Below are 23,282 nucleotides of genomic sequence, written 5' to 3' on the forward strand. Positions count from 1 at the left end.
CATATAATAATGTGTGGTATTCTGTTATTTATATACTGTTATGATGTCAGATATCTATACCAAACATGGTCAGAGTTCCAGAAATTGAGGTTAACCTGTAAGTCAAAAGTCAGGGCTTCAATCTGCCCTGAATGTGACGTTTTTTTCTACCTTGCTGTTGAGCTGATGTCAGCTCGTGCCCATAAGTGGCTTTCTGCTCCATAGCTATGGTTGCTAAGGTTGTTGTTAAGGTTTTTCCTGGTTGGTTTTGTTTATTATCATATTTTGAATCAGATTCTGGCTCAAGCATGTGGGGATGTATTTAAGAAGTTGACATTTGTAGTAAAAAAAAAAAACAGAAAAAGAGAAGTTTTATTAACTGTAACTAAGAAGGAAATGTGTCTTGGGCTAAAAGTGCTGATTATAGTTGCACATAAACAACATACATGACAGACAGTGAACAGTGAACACAATAACATAACAGGGTTGACATGGTTTGACAGTATCCAATGAGGTAAGTGAGTTGCATATTGCACACTTGTTGAATATAATATAATACGTATACCAAAGTAAACATGGACATGTTAAGGCACAAGATAAAGAAGGAAAAAATACAATAAAATTACAATAAATAAGCTACATAAAACCATTCAAGTAAAACCTATTAAAAAAATTGTGAAAAAATCCTAGAACATGAGTAATAATAAATAATAATAAATAGTAAGTGATATCTAGATAAAAGGAAACTAAAAATATTGACCTGGAAAGGTGCAGAGTATGTTGCCTTTGAATCCTTCTATTTTTCTTATGCAGTTCCATATAGTTTTACTCAGTCAAGACTCTGAAAATCAAACAGGGAAAATCACTTTTTGGCTGAACTGCTAACAACTCATCAAACACACAAAAGCACATTTATAAGATTGAATCCTTGCTGTAATATTAAAGCCATTATGGAACATTTACTATTTGTAGCAGAGAGTTTAAACCTTCTTTTAACAGATTAAATCAGCAATGTTACAAAGTTAAAGTCTAAAAAGGACAGACTGACAGACTGACAGATATATGAAGTCTTTAATGTCCTTTTGTTGACTGGACACCAGCTGAGCAGTAATGCTGAGTGACAGACAGAGACACAGGGGTTAAAGGTTACAAAAATATCTGCACAAACACACACACACACACACACACACACACACACACACACACACACACACACACACACACACACACACACACACACACACAAATCCACAAAGCACTGCCATTCAGAAGCCCAATGTCACTCAAGGTCTACCCTTTGTTGTTTTATAGTGGCTCATTAATGATCTCATCTGACTCCTGTTACACACACACACACACACACACACACACATCTCCACCCTCCACCTCATCTCTTCCACCCTCAAGCCTTCTGTTCACCCTCTCTGTTTAGCACTACAGTTACGGCCCCTGACCTCTACCACACACACACACACACACACACACACACACACACACACACACACACACACACACACACATCTCCTTACTGTGTGTCTGAGCCCATCACTCTGCCCTTTCCTCTCAGAAATCCCCTTGGATTTGCATTCCCATATGCCATCTACTTCCTGTCCTCTCTCTCTCTCTCTCTCTCTCTCTCTCTCTCTCTCTCTCTCTCTCTCTCTCTCTCTCTCTCTCTCTCTCTCTCTCTCTCTCTCTCTCTCTCTCTCTCTCTCTCTCTCTCTCTCTCTCTCTCTCTCTCTCTCTCTCTCTCTCTCTCTCATCTTTTTTCAGTTTTTTGCTCTCTGGAATTAAAATGTAAAACCTGACAACACAACACAATGCATAATAGCACTACTAACTGACAGCAGCCACTATTAGTGTGTGCAGCTGTCTCCTTTACGCTGTATTAATGTGGGAACACATCGCCAAAAAGAAATCAGATGGTTCGAGAAACACGAGCAGATAAGAACACTTGGACAGTTGGAGAAATGCTAAAAGATCTGGCTTTGTAAGATTTCCTGCATCTGTTTTACACAAATAACTTATTTGGATGTTTATTCAGACAAAATTGCCATAGAAAGCTCCATGTCTGTAAGTATTTAAGTGAGGCATTAAACAACTGGCTCACTGCTTCTCTTAATACTGTTGTGTTCAACTTAAAAGCCGTTTGTGAACTCATCTAATTCTTGACAAAAACATCAAATCATTTATTATATAGTTCAGTAATTTGGAAAATGATTTCCAGAATAAACCAGAATGATCCTTTAACTTCCATGTGCATGCTGAATGAGGCTGAATGGTTTAGCAGATCAAATATCTTGTGGCCTTACTGCGGCTGAATCTGAATCCAAATTATGAGAAAACGTCTCATTTTGATCTTAAAGTGATCCAGCAGGCTGTGTGAACCCTCTACTTCCTTCTGTTGTTGTTTTATGCATCCTATAAACAATGAAAACGACTGTGTTTAGGTAATCATATTTAATTGCACTCTTTTTATTTCAATTTTCAGTTTGCTGAGAGTATTATGAAGGATGAGGAAGAGATCCATTTGAAAACTTCAGACGAGGAACACACAAAGCATTGTTTCCAATAGCTCAAACCACAGCTGTGTTAAAAAAGGTCATTTTAATTTAGTTGTAGATCTCTTTACTAAATGCATTGTCTTTTCTTGAAATGTTCCAACACATTTGCTAAATGAATTCCCATGACTGCTAACCTCTTAGCAAAAAGTAGTATACTTGAAGTTCATTTTATTAAGTATGATTGAGTGTAAGTATAAGTATAGCAAGTATACTACGGAGCATGTATTTGTAGTGTACTAGAAAGTGTACTAATTTAATACCTCTGGAACATTTTTTTTCCCCATGTATTTTTATTGGGCATTTATAATACAAACATACAAACATAATAATTACAGAACATGTAAAACAAAGACAACAGAAACAGAACATGACAGGGTGACAGAAAAAAAAAATATATATATAAAATAAAAATAAAACCCACCCCCCACTCCCTGGAGAAGACCCGCATGGAAAATATCACGAGAGCTCTGCTAGCATAGAAGACCGAATATTAAGATGGGTTCGTATTAGCAAGGTACTGTATAAGAGGTTGCCAAGTTGTGTCAAAATGTTGGAGTCTGTCTTTCAGGACATATCTTATTCTTTCCAGATGGAGTGTATTAGTTAATTCCTCTAACCACATCTTAGATGTTGGTGTATTTTTACTCTTCCATAGTAAAAGAATATTTTTTTTCGCTATTATAAGACCATATGAAATAAAGCATTGTTGTGGTTTGCTTAATTTTTTAAAGGTTTCAGACACCCCGAGAATAATAAGTAAGGGTTCTGGCTTTATCACAAACCTCATAACCTCAGACATTGTATCAAAAACACCAGCCCAGAAAGCGTAAATTTTGGGGCATAGTACATAACTATGTACTGTAGATGGGTTGCAATGGAAGCTTTGCATTTATCACACATAGATGATACTTCTGGATATATATTATGTAATTTTTCCTTTGAGAAGTGGAGCATGTATATAATTTTAAATTGAATAAGACAGTGTCTTGCACTGTGTGAACAGGTGTTGATCTTCTCAAGGGCTCTGTCCCATAGATCATCTGTGATCGGTTCGCCAAATTCTTTCTCCCATTTGCTTTTATGCATATGGGTAGGGTGGGGACTTAATGACAGGAGATTATTATAGATACGAGATATCAATTTAGGTTCATTAATTGGCAATTTCAGACAGTCATCTATTAATGTTTTTGATTCGGTCTGAAAATCCTCCAAGTGTTTACGTATATAATCTCTGATTTGCAGATATTGAAAGAAATTATTATTTTCCAATCCAAATTTCTGCTGTAATTGAGAAAACGAGGCAAATACACCTTGTATATATAGATCTCCAACACATATAATACCTTTCTGATTCCACTTAGAGAAGGCTCTACCCAGACCAGACGGGACAAAAGTGGGGTTTTTATCTATGGGTAATGCAGAAGATATGTTTTTTAAATTATAACTGGATCTGATTTGTTTCCATATACAAATCATGTTATGAATAATAGGATTGTTGTTATATAATAACCTACCGATCTTAGTTGGCGATAATAGAATAGTAGCCAGTGAATATGGATAACATTCCTCCTGTTCCATCAGTAGCCAATTAGGTGGGGACTTTGCGGTGTTTAGCCAAAAAATAAAAGTCTTAATCGCTGAGGCCCATTAATAAAACAAAAAATTTGGGAGTGCTAATCCTCCTACAGATTTAGGCCTACAGAGATATTTCTTACCTATTCTGGGAGCTTTGTGTCCCCACAAAAATGGAGTAATTAAAGAGTCTAATTGTTTAAAAAATGTCTTTTTAAGGAATAATGGGATATTATGAACCAGATATAATAACTGTGGGAGTAAGACCATCTTAACTGCATTTATTCTTCCGATCATCGAGATTGGTAGTGCATCCCAAAACAATAACCTAGAGCGCAGTTTATCTATTAAAAGGAGGAAAGTTTTGTTGAAAGAGAGAAGTATACTGTCTTGTCACTTCAATTCCTAAATAGGTACATTTTTCCGAAGAGATTTTAAATGGGAGATTGGTCAGGAACGTAAGATCATCCGTATGGACTGGCATTAAGACACTTTTTGTCCAATTAATCCGATATCCTGCAAAAGTACCGAATAAATTGATTTTATCTAAAAGTGCCGGAATAGTCATTTGTGGACGTGTTAAATAAAGAAGAATATCATCTGCATTCAATGATATTTTACTAATTGTATCTTTAGTGGTGTATCCATGTATCCGAGGGTCAAGTCTAATACTTTGTGCCAGCGGCTCGATAGCAAGAGCAAAAATCAAAGGGGAGAGGGGGCATCCCTGCCTCGTCCCTCTACATAACTTAAACGGGGAGGATAGTGTTCGGTTGGTTAGGATTTGGGCTGTAGGGTTTTTGAAGATAAGTTTAATTGGTGACAAGAAAACATCTCAGAGATTGAACCTACTAAGAACTATAAATATATATATAAATAATATAAATATATATAAATAATATAAATAAGTATCGCCACTCAATCTGATCAAACGCCTTTTCGGCATCAAGCGCAAGTATAACAAGATCAGAGTGTGGTTCTCTTTTTGTATACATGATATTAAAGAGGCGTCTCAGATTGAAAGTAGAGTTTCTATTAGGTACAAAACCCGTCTGGTCTGGGTGAACCAACCCCTCCAACAGGGGGTTCAGTCTATTAGCAAGTATTTTGGCAAATAGCTTCCCGTCAACATTCAAAAGCGAAATAGGGCGATAGGCACCTACTTCCTGTGGGTCTTTCCCTTTCTTATGAATGACCGTGATCACAGCTTCTGTTAACGTTGGTGGTAAAGCACCGCTTTCCTGAGCATGTTTGAATATCTTTAATAAATAAGGAGATAACTTTTCACCATACGTTTTATATAGTTCTCCAGGGAGTCCATCAGGACCTGGTGATTTATTACCTTTTAGTGAGGCAATAGCAGATTGAACCTCTATGATTGTGAGCTCCGCATTTAGCGATTTAGAATCTGTACACCTAACTTGGGATGGTTACATTTATCTAAAAACGTATTAATAATCTCAGACTCTGAGGTGGATTTAGAAGTATATAAGTCGGTGTAAAATTCGAGGAACCTGATATTAATATCTTTGGGTTTTGTGAGTATTGTGTTATCACGGGCTTTTACTTTATGTATTGTCCTATCGTTATTGTTAATAATTTATGTGGTTTATCCCCAAATTCGAAGAACCTTTCTCTTATATATAGGAATGCTTTACTTATTTTCACAGACATAATTTGATTGTATTCATACTTCAATGTTTTTATTTTTCCGTGTAGAGTTGTAGATGGGGATCGAGCATTTTCCTGATCTAGTGCTTTGATCTGTTCTTCCAGGTCTTTTAATTTGGACATGTTTTCTTTTCTCCTTGATGCTTCAAATGAAATTATGCTACCTCTAATATAGGCTTTAAACGCCTCCCAGAGAGTGGAGGGAGATGTCTCTGGAATATCATTCATATCAAAATACAATGAAATTTGATCTTTTAGGTAATCACGAAATTTTTTATCTGTACGCAGGTGAGTGTTTAGTCTCCAGGAGGTATGCGGTTTGTCTAAGTGGTCTAAACATACTGAAAAGAAAAGTGCGCTGTGATCTGAAATCACAATACTATGATACTGAACATCCACTACAAAAGGTGCCAGTTTGGCATCAACTAGGAAGTAGTTTATTCTACTATAAGAGTTATGCACAGGCGTATAAAATGAATAGTCCCGCCCTGAGGGGTTCATCATCCTCCGTATGTCTAGGATATTTGTATTATTTATATATGTATTAAGGAATTCACTTGAGGCATTTCTGGGAGGTTTGGGTTAGGGTTAGGCATCCAAAACGGTGTTAAAATCTCCTCCGATTATCAAATTAGTCTGTGACATATCTGGTATTAATGCAAAAACTTTCTGAAAAAATACAGGGTTATCTGTATTAGGTGCGTATATATTTACTAGGGTGAGGGAGATATTCTGAATCTCTCCAATCACTATAACATAACGACCCTCTTTGTCAGCTATAGTTTTTTTCTGCAAAAAAGGTACACCTTTTCTAATTAAGATTGCTGCACCTCTTGCTTTAGAAGAGAAAGCCGAATGATGAATCTCTCCTATCCACTTTGTCCTGAGCCTGCCATGTGATTTATTACTCAGATGGGTCTCTTGTAGAAACATAATATCCGAGGTCAGTGTTTTAAGATGGGACAAAACCTTCCCTCTCTTTGACTGGATTATTTACTCCACGCACATTCCAACTGGAAAATGTGAGATTTTTTTCCCCCTTGGTGCTATCACTCATGGTATCCCGCGTATTGGTAATCAAATTTTGTAAGGTCTTCTTTCCCCAACCCAAATCTCCCTCCCCAGGTCAACCTGAACCACATATTAACAAAGAAACAAAATAAACTACTCTAGCCAATTCCAAGTGAATGGCGCGAGCCTTCTTAGGGAAGCTAAAAAAAAAAGATGATAACTAAGGTTACTTCCACACCTATTGGTAGCCTGTTGTTAACTCCAAAGTTGGTCCATTAGCTCTGAAACTTAATAATAAAGAAATTAAAATATGATAAAGGGAACGAGCAACCATACAGGGGTATACATGTGCACCTGCACCCCCATTTATACAAGCGCATTTATCATCAGGTATTACATGTACCTGGGAGGCAGAGTAAAACACAAATGCACTCCCCAGACCTGAACGTCAATTCTACATTTCAAAGTTGATGTTTTTTTTGTTTTTTTTAAACCAACATATCTTATGCAGCATATACACTATGCTGCATTTTGGAAATGATTTAAGTCAAGTGAACAAATTTCTCTTCTTTTTTTCTTTTTCTCCTCTGTCATCTAAAATTGAAATCACCTTGATTATAACTTAATCTGACAGGGTAAGCATCCAAGAATTAGTCTTAAATCCTAGATATAAACAGCTGTTTAAACATAGCTGTAGTTTTAGAAACAAGAGATAAAGAGTCACGCTGGGCAACACTTAAACATAAAGCTGAATCGAATAATAGAACTAAATGAAATGGATAAATGAATAACGCTTGGATAATAACAATACAGTCTCTAGATTATGAAGGAAATAGTGTAGTGACCCACAACTTTCACACCTTGCATGTTTGTTCTTACCGTCATGCAGTCAAACACCAGTTATGTGTGTATGCTTGTGTATCTCTGCAGTTTTTTGTTTTTTTTTGGCAGATGACAGTTGTTGTGCTAATGTTAGCTGCCAAGACAGAAAACAAATATTCCTGAGGTCCGTGATTTATCAGTCCGCTGCAGCTGAAGATGACCCTGGACCAGAGAGTCGCTCCGCGTATTCTTCTGCTTTTTTAGGGTCTGTGAAGGATGTCTGTGTGCCATTGTGTGTGACCAGGAGTCTTGTAGTATGCCCATATGAAGAAGTGCTATTGTTCAATCAACTTTCTCATACAAAGCTATGAAGGAATGGAACAAGCTCCCTGCAGATTTTAAAACCTGCACAATTTTTATTTATTGGGGAGGTTTGTTTAGGTTTTTTAAAAGCTCTTTTTGCTCTGTGTGCACTTTGCCAGGTACAGAGGGAGGATAGATAGTCAGGGGTTGTACCACTTCTTAGTGTCTGGAACACTATTTAATGTTTTAGCTGCTGTTGTATTGATCCTAGTGTCATTGCTGTTTTGTGTTGTTTTGTGTCTACTATTCTATGTTTTCCTACTCTTCCTGATGTATAGTATATTGTGCTTGTGTCTATCTTACTTATACTTATCCCTGTCTGCCCTTTCCAGTGTCCATTGCACATGGTCCCTTACAAATAAACATTGAATTACTATGAAAGCTGCTCAGTGGCACATGAAGCTAAAAAATGTTCTTCCTTGTTGCTCCTCTTTAGCTTCACCTCTGCATCACTGGGCTCATGGAGCAAGTGCACTAGTAACATTAGTAACTTCCAGTTTATCTCTCCAGCTAACTTAAATGGGGATAAAATCCTTTTGCAGATTTGTGATGCTCAGAAAAAATGTATCTGCTATTTTATAGACATCTCTTTAACAATGTAAGTCTATGGGAAAAAGTCATCGGTTGACCACTTTGTCAAATTGATTTCAAAACCCAGCTCTCTCCCTGAAGGCTTGCTTGTACTGTGTAAATAGCTTCTGTGAGGTGAGGGTCAGCAATTACATTCAACCATGTCATTAACTCAAGCGCTCTTTTAACTTACTTGTTTGAGTGTTTGAGAGTACAACAGTGTGTAATTAACATCCCAATTTCACAGTGTGTGTATGTGCACAGGCTGTTAACACCACCTGCCCTGTGGTTTCATCCTCTACTCACACCTTCATGGATCACTGAGTTACTTTAAAGTGCATGGTAAAGCATCATTCTTCATTTTGAATTGTATTTTTAAATGATGATCATGCTAATAATCCCCAATTTTTACTAAATGCATCTGTAATCTTTTTTTTCCACTGACCTTTTTATTGTAGCCTAATAACATAATAACTGTTCCATGTATTCCATTAGTTGTGAAACATGGCTAATAAATGCAATAAAGTATTTAAGAGTCATTCATTTATAATTGTGGATAATTACTGATGGGAACATATTGAGTTTGGGGGCGGCTTCACCTTTAAAGTGTGTAAAGTAAGAATAAATATGTGTTCTGAGTTTGACATACCACAGAAAAGTGTGTTGTTAACCACCCTGCCAAATTTGAATGATTAAAAGTTGTTGTGCTTCAAAGTTGTGTAAAAATCAGCCTCTTTCTCTGCTACCAAACGCTGTGGGAGTGCCCATCGAGTTCACTGAAACCCTGCCCCCTACCAAGTGTCACCTGTCAATCAAAGTCACCACCTCTACCAGAAATATGGACACTACGTCTGAGAGCTTTCTGCTGCTAACTCAGCTGCTAGCTCGGCAGCTAGCTTGGCGGCTAGCTCGGTGGCTAATTCAGCTAACTGGCTAACTGTTGACTGTAGTAGTAGTAGTAGAGTGCGCTGAATGTATTTATACCGCTACAGCAGCAGAGGCAGGTTTATGCTAATCACTGCTGCGTTACATAACGCGGCGGTGATTTTTCAGACGCCCACTAAATCCTGAACACAGAAATCTTGAAACACAGTTTGTGAAGCCTAGCTCCACAATTCAAATCTAAATGGTTGAAATGCTTTTTACACGTTTTTTAGAAATACATTTATGACCTATTTAATGTGTTTAGAAGAAAATGTCTGAATTCACTTTACACGGTTAATGTCAGCTTCTTCTTCATAACAATAATCCTGTGGAGCACTAATCCCTGTCACTTTAACACTCACTCGTAAAGAAGACACCAAGATCTTATCTTCCCAACTAAATATAAAACATTGTTTAAAAAAATAGGAAGCATGGAGGGGAAAAAAACACGAAACTGAAACAAACAGCCACCAATAACAGATTGTCACATGTCAATATGAACAGAGAAAGGACAAAACAGCAATCAATGCAAGTCAACAGCGAGCAGTGATAAACACCTCAGTTTAGCTCAGAGGGTCATCCACCACACCAACCACACAAACACGGTCACTCGGTCATCATGGCTAAAAATAAGATGGCCCAAACAATAGGAACGCAGTACAACAACAGCGGTCTGCACACCACTAAACAATAAGAATACCCTGTACACACACACACACACACACACACACACACACACACACACACACACACACACACACACGCACTTCCTTAAACATGTCCCTGCCGCCTGTCTCTGGAGACTGTCTTCAAGAGGAATTCTTTGTGATTCATTGTATTTGTTCCTGTGTGCACATGTGTATATGTGTGTGTGTGTATGTGTGTGTTTGCTTTGTTTTTCGAGCTCTCCTCCTCCCATCATCCTCCTCCTCCTGACCACAGCTCCTCTCCGCGCTGTCTACAACAACAACAAGCGCTAATAACTGCTATTTGCCACAGTGTAAGCAGGTACACGTTGGTCTGGTGGTGGAGACGCATTCCTTCAGCCGACAATAACAAAGCTCACGCTGTGCATCGCTGTGAGGTCGCCTTCAGGGTACAGCAGCAGCACGTTTTTAGGAGTCGGTACAAATGTGGAGACAGGCAGAGGAAAAGATGTCTGGAGAATAGATTACAATCATTTTCTAAATGTAAATCATTAAAGATCAGCAGCTTAAAGTTTTCTGTGGTGTTGCTATGGTGATAGAAACAGGACATGCAAAAAGAAGGCCCTGAGAGCATTTTAGTCTTTTCTTGGATGTTTTTGGTGTTTAAGAGGCTGGTAACAATGAATGAAGGCATGACCAGAGTTATAGAAGCTCTTATCATATCTTTTTCCCCATGTGATGTGGTCATGTGACTTGAAGATAGCAGTGTAGCTCTGTGGCATCTCACCTCCCCGATAAAAATTCAACATGATAACTATTTTCTGTCCTTTTTTTGATCTAGCAACTAAAGCCTCTGCAGTGGAGGGGGGGGGGGGGGCTTCAGTGTTGGTCATATTTACTGATAAATACTGATATTACTCAGGAGAGGCACTTTAAAGATGCAGAAATGAGACTTAAAAGCATGCAAAGTGCCATATGTCAGAACACCAAACTGTTAGATGCTACTTGGTGAAACTTCAAGATCACATGAATAAAACTGAGCAGTCCTGAGTTACATTATAACACGTTGCTGTAATCACATTACATTTATCTGTAAGGCATGTTGTATGATGTTTATTATCATACATCACAAATTAGTTCAAGTTAAAAATAAAATTTAAGTTGACTTAAATCAAAAAGATTAATGCAAACTGTTGCCATAATTGTTTTAATTTTTAAAAAAGTAACCGTTTTTACAGTGCAGTAAGGTAACAGTTACAGTGTCTACATTCAGTAATCACATTACAGTTACTAAACAAACAAATATGGCGTTACTTGTGTTACAGAAGTTCTTATACTGTAAATTGGGTGGATTAGAAAACAATCAGAAGCTTCTCATTCAGGCTTGTGCAACAACTGCCTGAGCTCTCATGCTAGCACAAAGGTAACTAAACACTCACAGACACAGTGACGATTAATCTGAGTGTATGCAGACCTCAACCAAGCAGCCAAAGCTTCTACGTTGTTCTTTTGTACAGTGGACTCTCCATCTGTCAGAAACATACTCAGCAAAGTACTGATAATAGTGAAAGGACTATATAATAAAACAGATAATATAATAGATAATAGTGAACAGACTATATCATATCATATAAAATAGATAATACACACAGGTCAAATTAGTGCATTTGAATATATAAAACTGTGTGTCAGCTGCACATATTTCAAGATGCATTTTATTTGTATATTTTGTAAACTGTGGGTCACTATAGGAAAAGTCTGGCTAAAAGAAACGTGTATAATGTGTTTTTACAACTCACAAAATGGGTCAAATTTGACCCTGAACAGTATGTATGGGTTTAACTGTTATGTTTCTTATTGACTGTTAATAGCTTGTGTATCTTTTGAACATCATATACACATCATTTTGTTCAAAAAACAAAAAAAACGGGACAATGTTTATAAAACTTGTGTAGTGCATCAGAATAAGGTATTTCTACAGGGTAACGTTAGCCCAATGTTGCATTGGTGTTATATAAACCCAAACTAGCTCACATTTTAACCAAGTGAACTTTTAGTGTGAACTAAAGGAAGAAACATTGCTAGTTATGTGTGGGTAAATGTGTAACTCGCTGTAACATTGAGCACACAGCTCAGGCTAATATTCTCGTCTCATCAGTTCTCTGCTAAATTCTTCACTGTGGTGCAAGAAGTTTACAAAGGCTTGTCTCAATGTATTCAGGCCTGAGCACACAAACACACACAATCACAAACACACCCAAACAAACTGTAGTACACTACCACAAATATCTCCCATCCTGGCCCTGCCCTGTCCTGTCCTGTCTCGTCACGTTTACTCACGTGTGTCTGCTAAACTCTTTAACTTGTGTATGGCATCCCACCCTCACACACACACACATACATACACACGAGGGGGCTCTAGCGTGTCATGCTTCACCTTTATCTTCATTCCTCTTCCCATCCACCACAATAACAAGGGTACCAGCAGGTTGTGTCCTGCACTGCTGCTATACATAGACTTCACTGTGAAGATCACCACGTAGATTACATTGAAGATGAAAAAGTGTGTGTGTGTGTGTGTGTGTGTGCGTGTGTGTGTGCATGTGTGTGTGTGTGTGTGTGTTTTAGGGGTTTATCTTGGTGATTGCACAGATTAAAAACAAGGAAAACAAAAACATGTTCCTCAATGAAAACTTTGGAGTCAAAACTTGGATTCTTTATTCCCTCCATTCATAACATAACATAACATAACAGAACAGAACAGAACGCAGGGTCCGAAAGGGAGAAAGTGGAATTTCAGTTGCTTGTATAGAAGTGAGGTCCAGGCATTTTCACAACCAACAGTTCATTTTCTAACACTAACCACATACAAGATCGCCTTGACATGTTTCCTGAAAACATATCTAATGTCTTACTGTGTAAAGTGAATTCAGACATTTTCTTCTAAACACATTAAATAGGTCATAAATGTATTTCTAAAAAATGTGTAAAAAGAATTTCAACCATTTAGATTTGAATTGTGGAGCTAGGCTTCACAAACTGTGTTTCAAGATAGGTATAAATACATTCAGCGCACACTACTACAGGGCTCTCAAGTTTCAAGAAAAGTGTGGCGTGAGATCCCCCTCTACCGTTGCGCAGTCACTCTCTACCGTTCACTCCAGATTCCGGGAGATTGGATCTAATTTGCGTCAGGGAGCCGCTATCAATATGCAGGAGAGTTGGGATGTCTGGATCACCTTCCGAATATAATATATTAATTTCTGTGCCTTGGGATCTATCATTTCTCAGCGTGACAAATGACAGGTGTGTGGTACAGCGCGTATATGAACGTGCGAGTGTGTGTGTGTGTGTGTGTGTGTGTGTGGTCTCACGCCATATGTGGAGTGAGACCGTGAAAACTGGCTTGAATGCGTGAGTCTCATGGCCATTGCGTGAGACTTGAAACCACTGCTACTACTACTACAGTCTACAGTTAGCCAGTTAGCTGAGTTAGCCACCAAATTAGCCGCCAAGCTAGCCACCGAGCTAGCAGCACAAAGCTCTCAGACGTAGCGTCCATGTTTCTGGTAGAAGTGGTGACTTTGATTGACAGGTGACATTTGGTAGGGGGCAGGGTTTCAGCAGACTCGCGGGCACTCCCACAGCGTTTAGGAGCAGAGAATGAGGCTGATTTTTACACAACTTTGAAGCCTAATTTTATATATTTGATGATTTTTTGGCAGGGTGGTTAACAACACACTTTTCTGTGGTATGTCAAACTCAGAACACATATTTATTCTTACTTTATACAGACCTTAAGATGAGGTTGTTGTAAATGATTGAGAAGTTGTTGGTGCCTTTGAATTGCAGGAATCCTAACACGCTTACATCACTAATCTTTGCAGTGTTAGAGGGTAATTCCCTCAAACTGTTTTAAATAGCTAAAAGAAGAATGAAAGGAATGTAGATGAGCTAGTAAATAGATGAGGCATTAAGGTGTGAATGAGGCAAACAAGGGAGGGAGGAATTAAAAATAGACTAAAAGAAATCTGTGCCTAAGTAAATCAACTACTGAATGGGTCTTCTCCACTGTCAGTGATGTAGTACTAGAAGATGTGGGGATGTAGCTCTGTAGTGTTCTCATCAGAGCGTAAGAGCCGCAGACTAAACACTGAGCTAAACTCCACTCAAAAGAAGGGATGAGCCGTCGTTGTAATTTAAGATTTTTACTGATGACTCCTTCGCATTGACATGGAGTGAAAACTGTAATAAAATAAATAAAATACATGAACAAATCTTGAATCATCCTTTTACATAATACTGTATGTGGCGAGGTGGAGTGGTGAGTAGTGGTGTGTGGTTGCCAACAACGCCACCTGGGGAGTTTCGCCCCAGGAAATAGTTACGGTATTTTTGTAAAAATGAAAAAAAAAGGTCACGCAGGCTCAAATCACCACAGGGGAGAGTTCAGGTATCAAAAGAATAATAATTTATTGTCACAATATTGTTTCTATAAAACTTCAATAGTTGCCCAAAATATTTCACATTCACAAAAGACTGGGCCAAAGAAAGGGGAATGGACAGGGCTGGGCCAGCCACGGCGACCCTAAACCAAACCAAGGGGAAGGAGAAAAACCAAGAAAATAATATCACCCGTGACACTGCACACACACGCAATGGAGAAGTGAAGAAGCCACCACCAGGGATTGGGCCGCCGCGCTGGACTACAGCACCTGTCCACAGGGAGAGAGGGAAAAATTAAGATGGCCGCAGTCTAGCTGACCTCCTCACACACACCAAAAACAATTAAATATTATTTATAATACCAAACCACATTAAACATAATTAAGTCTTCTTAAAATATTCAAATACAAATTAAAAGAAAACAATTAAACAATTATCAAACCCGCCCCCCCCCCCCCCCCAAAAAAAAAGGAAAACAAGAAACAAAAGAAATAAATTGTTAAACGTCTCTGAGGTCACTATCGTCGGCAACAACAATCATTTAATCAAAACCATGTAATCGAGCCAAACAAAACAGCAGCAAACATCGTGGTGGCCGATGACCGGAACACACCAGGACGCAGGATAGTGTGCAGAACTAGGAGAGTGGGGGCCGCTGGTTACAGCGCCCCGCTGTAAAGCAAGAGAGAGACAGTGTCACAACTAGCGCAATGATGTAAAACTGCAACAGCAGACAATTAGAGCAGCCTACCTCTGAGCTCTACTGCACCCAACACACGCCCACCAGAACCGCTCGCCCCCTCCGGCTCACGGCCGCTCCGAGCACTGCAACGGAGCGGGAGGATGAAGCCCCAGGTCCAATAAAAGTAAAACACCAAACAATAACTAACACTGCATGCTTACCTTAGTGATATGACGGGGAGACTCGGGCATGCACGCCAGCCCGCTCACCGAACGCGCCGCACAGCAGAGGCAGGGAGGGAGAACAGCGACCAAACACACCTGTCCCAATCACACACACAGCGTCGCTCCACCAGCTCGCCGTTGCTCCAACACTGCAACGGAGCGAAAGTATGAGGCCTCAGGCCCAATAACAGCAAACACAAACCAGCAAATACGCAGAATTCCTACCTTACTGATACGACGGGAAGACACAAACAAGCACGCCGGCCAGCTCACCGGACGCACCGCACAGCAGAAGCAGAGAGGGAAAATGTCGACCAACACAGCTGTTTTAATCACCTAACAGTGTCGTCCCCCCATTAACCTGCGCCAGGCTGACACAGCGCCATGCAGTGACCAGGAGGGAGATGACTTACCCGGTCACATCTACCCCACCTTTCTTGCATCGGCGTCCCGACGATGAACCACCGTGAAACCTCAACTCCAAGGCCTAAAGTGAGCAGACTGAGCGGTAAGTACGGGCTGCTCATTGGTAGCACCATCTACCTGACCGATGGAGCGTGGGAGATGATAGACATTTGAGTGCAGACCAGCTGTTAAACGAGGTGTACGACGTGGAGCCTGCTGACTGGAACAGGGTGGATCCCTGGGAGGGTGCGACGGAGCTGGTACAGAACCTCCCGGCTGTGGAGCAGCGCCGGGGCTGGACCCACCTCCTAGGTGGTCTCTCCGAAGTTGGCGTGAGGAGCCAACCGAGCTTGGCACCACTGGGGTGCGGGGCAATGGGGTTTCTGGAACCAGCAAGTAAAGATCATCAACAGAAGAGTCGCTGTCAGCTTCCAGCACAGCTGGGGGAGGTTGCTCCTCCGGGGGTGAAGTAAGGGGCTCGGGCCTGACGACAGCCTTCAACATGTCACGGTGTACTGTCCGCTCTTGATGCAAAGCCTCCACAGGAGCGATAGTGTACACTGCACCCTGACCTGGAGCTTTCACTACTTGATAGACCAAAGAGCTCCAGACATCCTGAATCTTGCGCCGACCTCTGACACCAAGGTCCCGCACATATACCAACTGACCAACCTGAAAAGGCACCTCTCTGACTCTCTGGTCATGCCTCTCCTTTCGGCGGCCTGCAGCAGCCAACAGCCGCTCCTTAGCACCCTCAAATGCTACCTCAAGTCTCGCTTGATGCTCAATGATCCAACCCTGTACCTCGCCTGGGACCGGGTCCTTAACTCGACCAAGAAGGAAATCGATGGGAAGCTGTGGCTCCCGCCCACACATCAGGAAAAAGGGGGACTCGCCAGTAACCTGATGTGGTGTGCTGTTATAACTGAAAAGCAGCTGTGGCAAACAAGAAGCCCAGTCCTGTTTCTGTGAAACTGGCAGGGTGCGAAGAAGATTGTGGAGAGTTCTGTTGAACCGTTCGCACTGCCCATTCCCGGCAGGGTGGTATGGAGTGGTGCGGGATTTATTAACACCATACAAGCAGCAAAGTTGTTTGATCAACAGACTCTCAAAGCAACGACCTTGATCTGAGTGGATGCGACTCGGAACCCCGTACCGGTAGAACCATTCATGTAACAAAACACGAGCAACGGTACAAGCCCGCTGATCCCGGGTGGGGACAGCTACAGAAAATTTACTAAAGACATCAGTCATGACAAGAACATTTTCAAAACCACTTCGGGAAGGCTCAAGCAGTGTAAAATCCACAGCCACAATTTCATTTGGCCGGGCGGCCAACAAATGGCCCATAAAGCTATGTGGCACCGAGCCAGAGTCTTTTGCAACTTGACAACGTTCACATTCCTGTACCCATCTCTTTATGTCCAGGAACATTCCTGGCCAATAACAACGACGCCTGACCAATTCGGTGGTCCGTTCAACGCCCTGGTGACCATGCTGTTCGTGAAGTTGTTTCAAAGTTTCCTCTTTGAGAACTGCTGGGAGGAGGAGCTGAAGAATCCCCTCTCCACCCTCCGGGAGGAAGATCCGACGATGCAGTACCCCTTCATGGTCAACCAGACGGTCCCACTGACGTAACACAGCCATGACTGATGGAGAAAGCTGACGCCGTTCAGCTGCAGAAGGCCGAGTTTGCCTCCTCCAGAAAGACAAGACCTCCTTCAGGAGCGGATCCGCCTCCTGCAACGAACCAATGTCGACAGTGGACTGGCCTGGGAGGGCCGAAACGATGGACTGGGTCACCGTCGCCCCAGGAGCTGGACGTGACACTTCCTGAAGGACCTTGGGGACTGGCGTACCAGGCAAGAGTTGACCGATGGCACTGGATACAACCTCGGGCTTCCGGGAGAGCGCGTCTGCATTTTTATTACTGCGACCCGAACAATACTTTATTTCAAAGTCAAAGATGGCAAGCTGCGAAGCCCATCGCTGCTCTGTCGCCCCAAGCTTGGCCGAATTGAGATGACTCAGTGGGTTGTTGTCTGTAAAGACGATGCACTTGTGCCCCATCAGATAGTCACGGAATTTTTCAGACATGGCCCACTTAAGTGCCAAGAACTCTAGTTTCATCGAGCTGTAATTGCTCATGTTGCGCTCCGTGGGCCGGAGGCCTCTACTAGCATAAGCCACTGGTCTTACGTCATTTTCTGTCTCCTGGGAAAGGACAGCTCCCAAACCACTATAACTCGCATCGATCTCCAGGATAAATGGACGCGAGAAATCTGCATAGCTCAACACAGGAGCGGAAACCAGCCTAGACCAGTGGCGTATCCAGGACATTTTCACTGGGGTGGCCAGGATGGGACACAACATTAGTCTGGGGTGGCCATGGCATCACGGATTTATACACACACACACACACACACATATATATATATATATACAGTTGCAAGAAAAAGTATGTGAACCCTTTGGGATTACTTGGATTTCTGCATAAAATGTGTTCTGATCTTCATCTAAGTTTTCCACCCTGCACTGTGAATGTTTACATGTTGTGTTTAATAAAAAATGAAAACATATATTTTTGTGCAGTATTAGTTTAAGCAGAATGTGTTTGTCTATTGTTGTGACTTGTGATCAGAACACATTTTATGCCCAATTCATGCAGAAATCCAAGTAATCGCAAAGGGTTCACATACTTTTTCTTGCAACTGTATGTATATGTATATATACACACACACACACACACACACATATATATATATATATATATATATATATATATATATATATATATATACACATATGTGTGTGTGTATGTATGTATGTATGTGTAGGGAGAGAGAAAGAGAGATAAGGGTAGCAACTCATTCTATAGAGTAATCAGTCATCTGTCACTTGTATTGTTACCTGAGTTTTCTTTACCAATTGAGGGGTCACCTTGTGGTTAAATAAAAACACAGCAATGCAGGCCATAGAACAAATACTTAAGATAGACTTCTTAAAAAGTTTATCTGTAAAAGGTAAACTAAGCTGTACATGTTTAGTGTGTTATCATTTACATTGACTATTGATTTTTTAAATTTGTTCTTTACCATTTCCATTTACAAAAAAATCATAATACAGTATCTTGTGATGTATGAACATGTACAAAAAGTAGTTTTCAATCCAAACAGTATTCATGTTCATGACCCTGATTAAAGCATAAATTGAAACATTGGCTTTGAATCAACATACAAGAACTTTATTTACATTAAATAGTTAAGACTGCACCAAACAAAAAAATATAAGTTCAAACAAACTATATACAATTAAGAAATGTAATGTAAACCTTTAAACTCTAATGACCAACAGAAGTAATATATTTTAAACAAAGTGCAAAAGAGATAGCTAGTTGTAGATTTTGCTCATTCTCCTGCCACAAAATCCTTTAACACATGTATGGCATAAAACTATAAAACAACACTTTAAGTTCAATGCAATGCCAGACCAAATGTAACTAAATGCTTCCTCATAATATAAGAGGTGAAAATTGTACATTAAGATTTTAACATAAACCAAACAAATCTCAAAACAAAATTTAGAACACATCAAATTCTGTGTTCATCCATCTTACATCAGATTAATTCTCCTGTTTTGATGGTTGGTAGCAAAAACTTTAATAAACTTGTCCATGTCAAGTGACTTTGCTCTTCTCGACTCAATGCTGAGGACACCCAGGTTGCTCAGTCTGTCATCAGTCATTGTGCGCAAATGGGTCTTGATGAGTTTTAGAGCAGAGAAGCTCCGCTCACATGCTGCACACATATCGCCCAAGCCTAGTGTACAGTGTACATAAAAAGTTTGCTGTTAACTACACGACTGTCACATTACATTTCATACACTGGTTAGTGAAAAATATAACATCAGCTTTAGATATTGAACACACACATCAGCAAAATACCCCCAGTCTTCAGTCCAGAACATATTTAATTTATCCTATTACAAGCAACTGACGTTAATACTAACTTGGTTTGCAGGCTGCTGCTACACTTGCTAACTTAGTGCAGTATCTCGTCTTTTAGCTGCTGCTACTTATATAAAGTTTGCTAAATAAAGTTTTCCTACACATTCAGAGCAAATTACGACATAATTAAACATTAAATTACCATACCTCTCAATTGTCGGAATCCGTTTTTATCCACAGTTGATGCTGTCTCTGTCGTGTTTCACGGAGAGGCAGCGTGCTCAACTCGTGGCTCAACTGACCTCAGACCTGCCTCGTCACTGGAAAAATCTCCGCTGGTCAGAAATCAGCTCTCTGTAGCATCAGTCCGCCCATTATTGTGTTAGTTAAAAATGTCAAACTGACCCTAGATCCGTCAGTCGGCCATCACCATTGATTGACAGCTTGACGTGTGTTGACGAACTTGACCAACTACCTATCGGATCTGGGGTGGCCACAGGGGTGGCCAATGAGATTTCAGGGGTGGCACGGGCCACCCCGGGCCACCCCCTAAAATCGCCATTGGCCTAGACTTAAGGGCCTCAAAGCTCTCCTCGCAGTGGGACGTCCAAGCATCACTAAAGGCCTGCCCTGACCCTCTTCTGGACTTCGTACCAGCCAGAGTCGCCACCAGCTTGTGAAGGGGGGCAGCCAATTTCGCGAAGCCCTCTACAAACCGCCTGTAGTAACTCGCAAAGCCGAGAAACGAGCGCAACTCAGCCACTTGGCGTGGACGTGGCCATTTTGCCACGGCCTCGATTTTAGCCGGGTCGGTGGAAACACCTTGGCTGGAGATAACATGCCCCAAATAATTGACCTGCTGCTGAAAGAACGCACATTTCTCCAGCTTAACTTTCAGGCCTTCTTGTTGGAGCCGGCCCAGAACGGCCTCCAGCCGTTGTAAATGCTCGCTGACGGAGGAAGAGAAGACAATAATGTTGTCTAAGTAAAGAAGCAAAGACTGACCTTGCTGACCCCCGAACATTCTCTGCATCAATCGTTGAAAAGTGCTCGGGGCATTACATAACCCAAAAGGCATTCGATTAAATTCAAAAAGTCCAAACGGTGTACAGAATGCTGTTTTGGGTTTGTCTTCCTCTGCAACTGGAACCTGGTTGTATCCGCTAGCCAGATCTATCGTGGAAAACCAACGAGCACCACAGAGAGAATCCAAACTTTCCTCAATGCGAGGGAGAGGGAACGCATCCTTCCGGGTCTTGGTGTTCAACAAACGATAGTCTACACACAGTCGAAGTTTCCCGTCCTTCTTTCTGACCAAAACAATCGGCGACGCATAAGGACTGCAACTTTCCCTAATGATCTTGGTCTCAAGAAGCTGGTTGATATGAGACTTCACCTCTTCGTACTCAGAGGGTGGGATGCGGCGGTAACGCTGCCGGACTGGCGCATCATCCAGCAGTGGTATGTTATGCGATATGAGGTTTGAGCAACCCAAGTCACCATCGTGGGTGGAAAAGACAGAACGGTACCGCTGCAATAATGATCTCACCTCCCTCTGGTCCTCCTCAGACAACGTAGCCAAGTCAATAGATGCTAGCTCATCCTGTGCTACACTGGTTGCTCCCTGGGCAGAAACACTGGCGGTGATCGACTTAACCTCAGTCACGCCCGGAGGTAGACTGATTACCTGGGCCCCACAGAGGGAGCCAAGACGAGTCCGAGGGTACAGAAGAACATCTGTCGTCCCCACATTGATCACCGGGATGTAAGCAGTGCCTCGGATGACACGAACAAGACAGGGAGAAGCAAGCAAGCCACAGGGCAGACCAGATTCCAAGGGTTCGAAAAGCACAGCCTGATCACTGGCCTGCTCGGGACAAGTGCTGGCGACAAGCCTAAGGACCCCACCAGGTATTCGTATCGTCCACTCACCCCCGACCCTCACAGTGCCTGTGCACGGGTTTGGCTCGCTGACTGAAGACTGATGGCTGCTGCAGCGCTTCAACGATTGGACCTGGAGCGTGCGACACGGGTGGCGAGGCAAACAAGGAAGAACCATGAGTTCCAAAAAGCTCTCTGTAACAATTGCGAATGACGTTCATCCCCAAGATGCCAGGGACGGAAGACACAGTGCCGGGGGGGTCCTTGACGACTAACACCCCACAGCGAGGAAGGACCTTTCCACACAATACAACATTAAGCTCTAAGTAACCAACATAGGGAATTTCTAACCCGTTAGCGGCACGCAGCTGCAGCCAATTGCACGACCGAAGCCGATCCTGGTCGCAAGATGAGAACTGCTGTTGAAAGAAGCTCTCAGTAATGGTGGACACCATAGACCCAGTGTCGACCAAACAAGGGACATGAACACCACTAAACACAACATCAATTTTTGGACATGACGACATCAAACCAGCAACTAACTCTTCCTGTGAGCCCTTGACTTCCCCATCTGAGCGGAGGCCCGCCAACTCAGAGGGTGTCAGTTTTCCGGCTGATGAGCCGAGGAGGTCGCCCTGGTAACCTGAGGGTTTGCACCACCAAAAGAGTTGGCCCGTGCACGAGGGGGTACGGTTGGGCCCCGGCACTCCCGTGCGATGTGGCCTGGCTGTTGACACCTTCGACAAATTAAAGGACCATTTCGAAAGAAATTCCCTGGTGGTCGTGGGGCCTGCAGAGCAGCCACAGTCTGCGTGAGCTGGTCAAGTTGGGCCTGTTGACGCTTCAAAAGTTCCATTAAATCAATCATCTCTGACCTGGGAGGGGCAACGGGATGACGTGGGTGGGAGTCGCTTTGCATCCCATACTGGAGACCGTAAGCTGATGGTAACGAATGGCTTCGCCCCCTAAACCCACTTGATTGGCCCTCCCTTTCCCATCTGATAGCCTCAGCGCGTACGTCCAACAAGGAAGCGGTCGGCTTGCTACGGACGTACTGTTTAAGCGTTCGACGGACAGAACTGTCAAGAACATGCTCTACAAATTGGTCACGCAAAAGATCCCCAGCATTAGGAATCCCGTCGGGTGCGCACCGCTCAACCTGCTCCATTAAAGCCAGCAGGCCCAAGGAATACTCCTGCAGAGTCTCCCCCTCCTGTTGTCTCCTAGAGAAGAAGGCCTGCTGCAACGTTACATAAGATTGTGCACAGCCATACAGTTCCCTCAGAATAGCAAAAATCTTAGCTGGATCTCCTCGCTCTGTGCTGGGCCTAAACCGGATCTCCTCTCGGGCTTCCCCATCTAAATGATCAAAAATGAACAGGGCTTTGTCGGTAGCGGAAAGGTGGCGAACCCGCATGCATGCCTCGATCTCCTCCGTCCACTCAGCTATCCCTACACCTGTCTTCCCATTAAACAAAGGACATTTACGGTCTCTGGGAACCACAACCAACCGCTCCGTGACAGTAGCAGCACTAGATGGGGCATAGCTAGCTGAACCGGAGGGACCTGCAACAG

Source organism: Scomber japonicus, chromosome 18 (genome assembly GCF_027409825.1).
Source record: "Scomber japonicus isolate fScoJap1 chromosome 18, fScoJap1.pri, whole genome shotgun sequence".
Taxonomy (NCBI): Eukaryota; Metazoa; Chordata; class Actinopteri; order Scombriformes; family Scombridae; genus Scomber; species Scomber japonicus.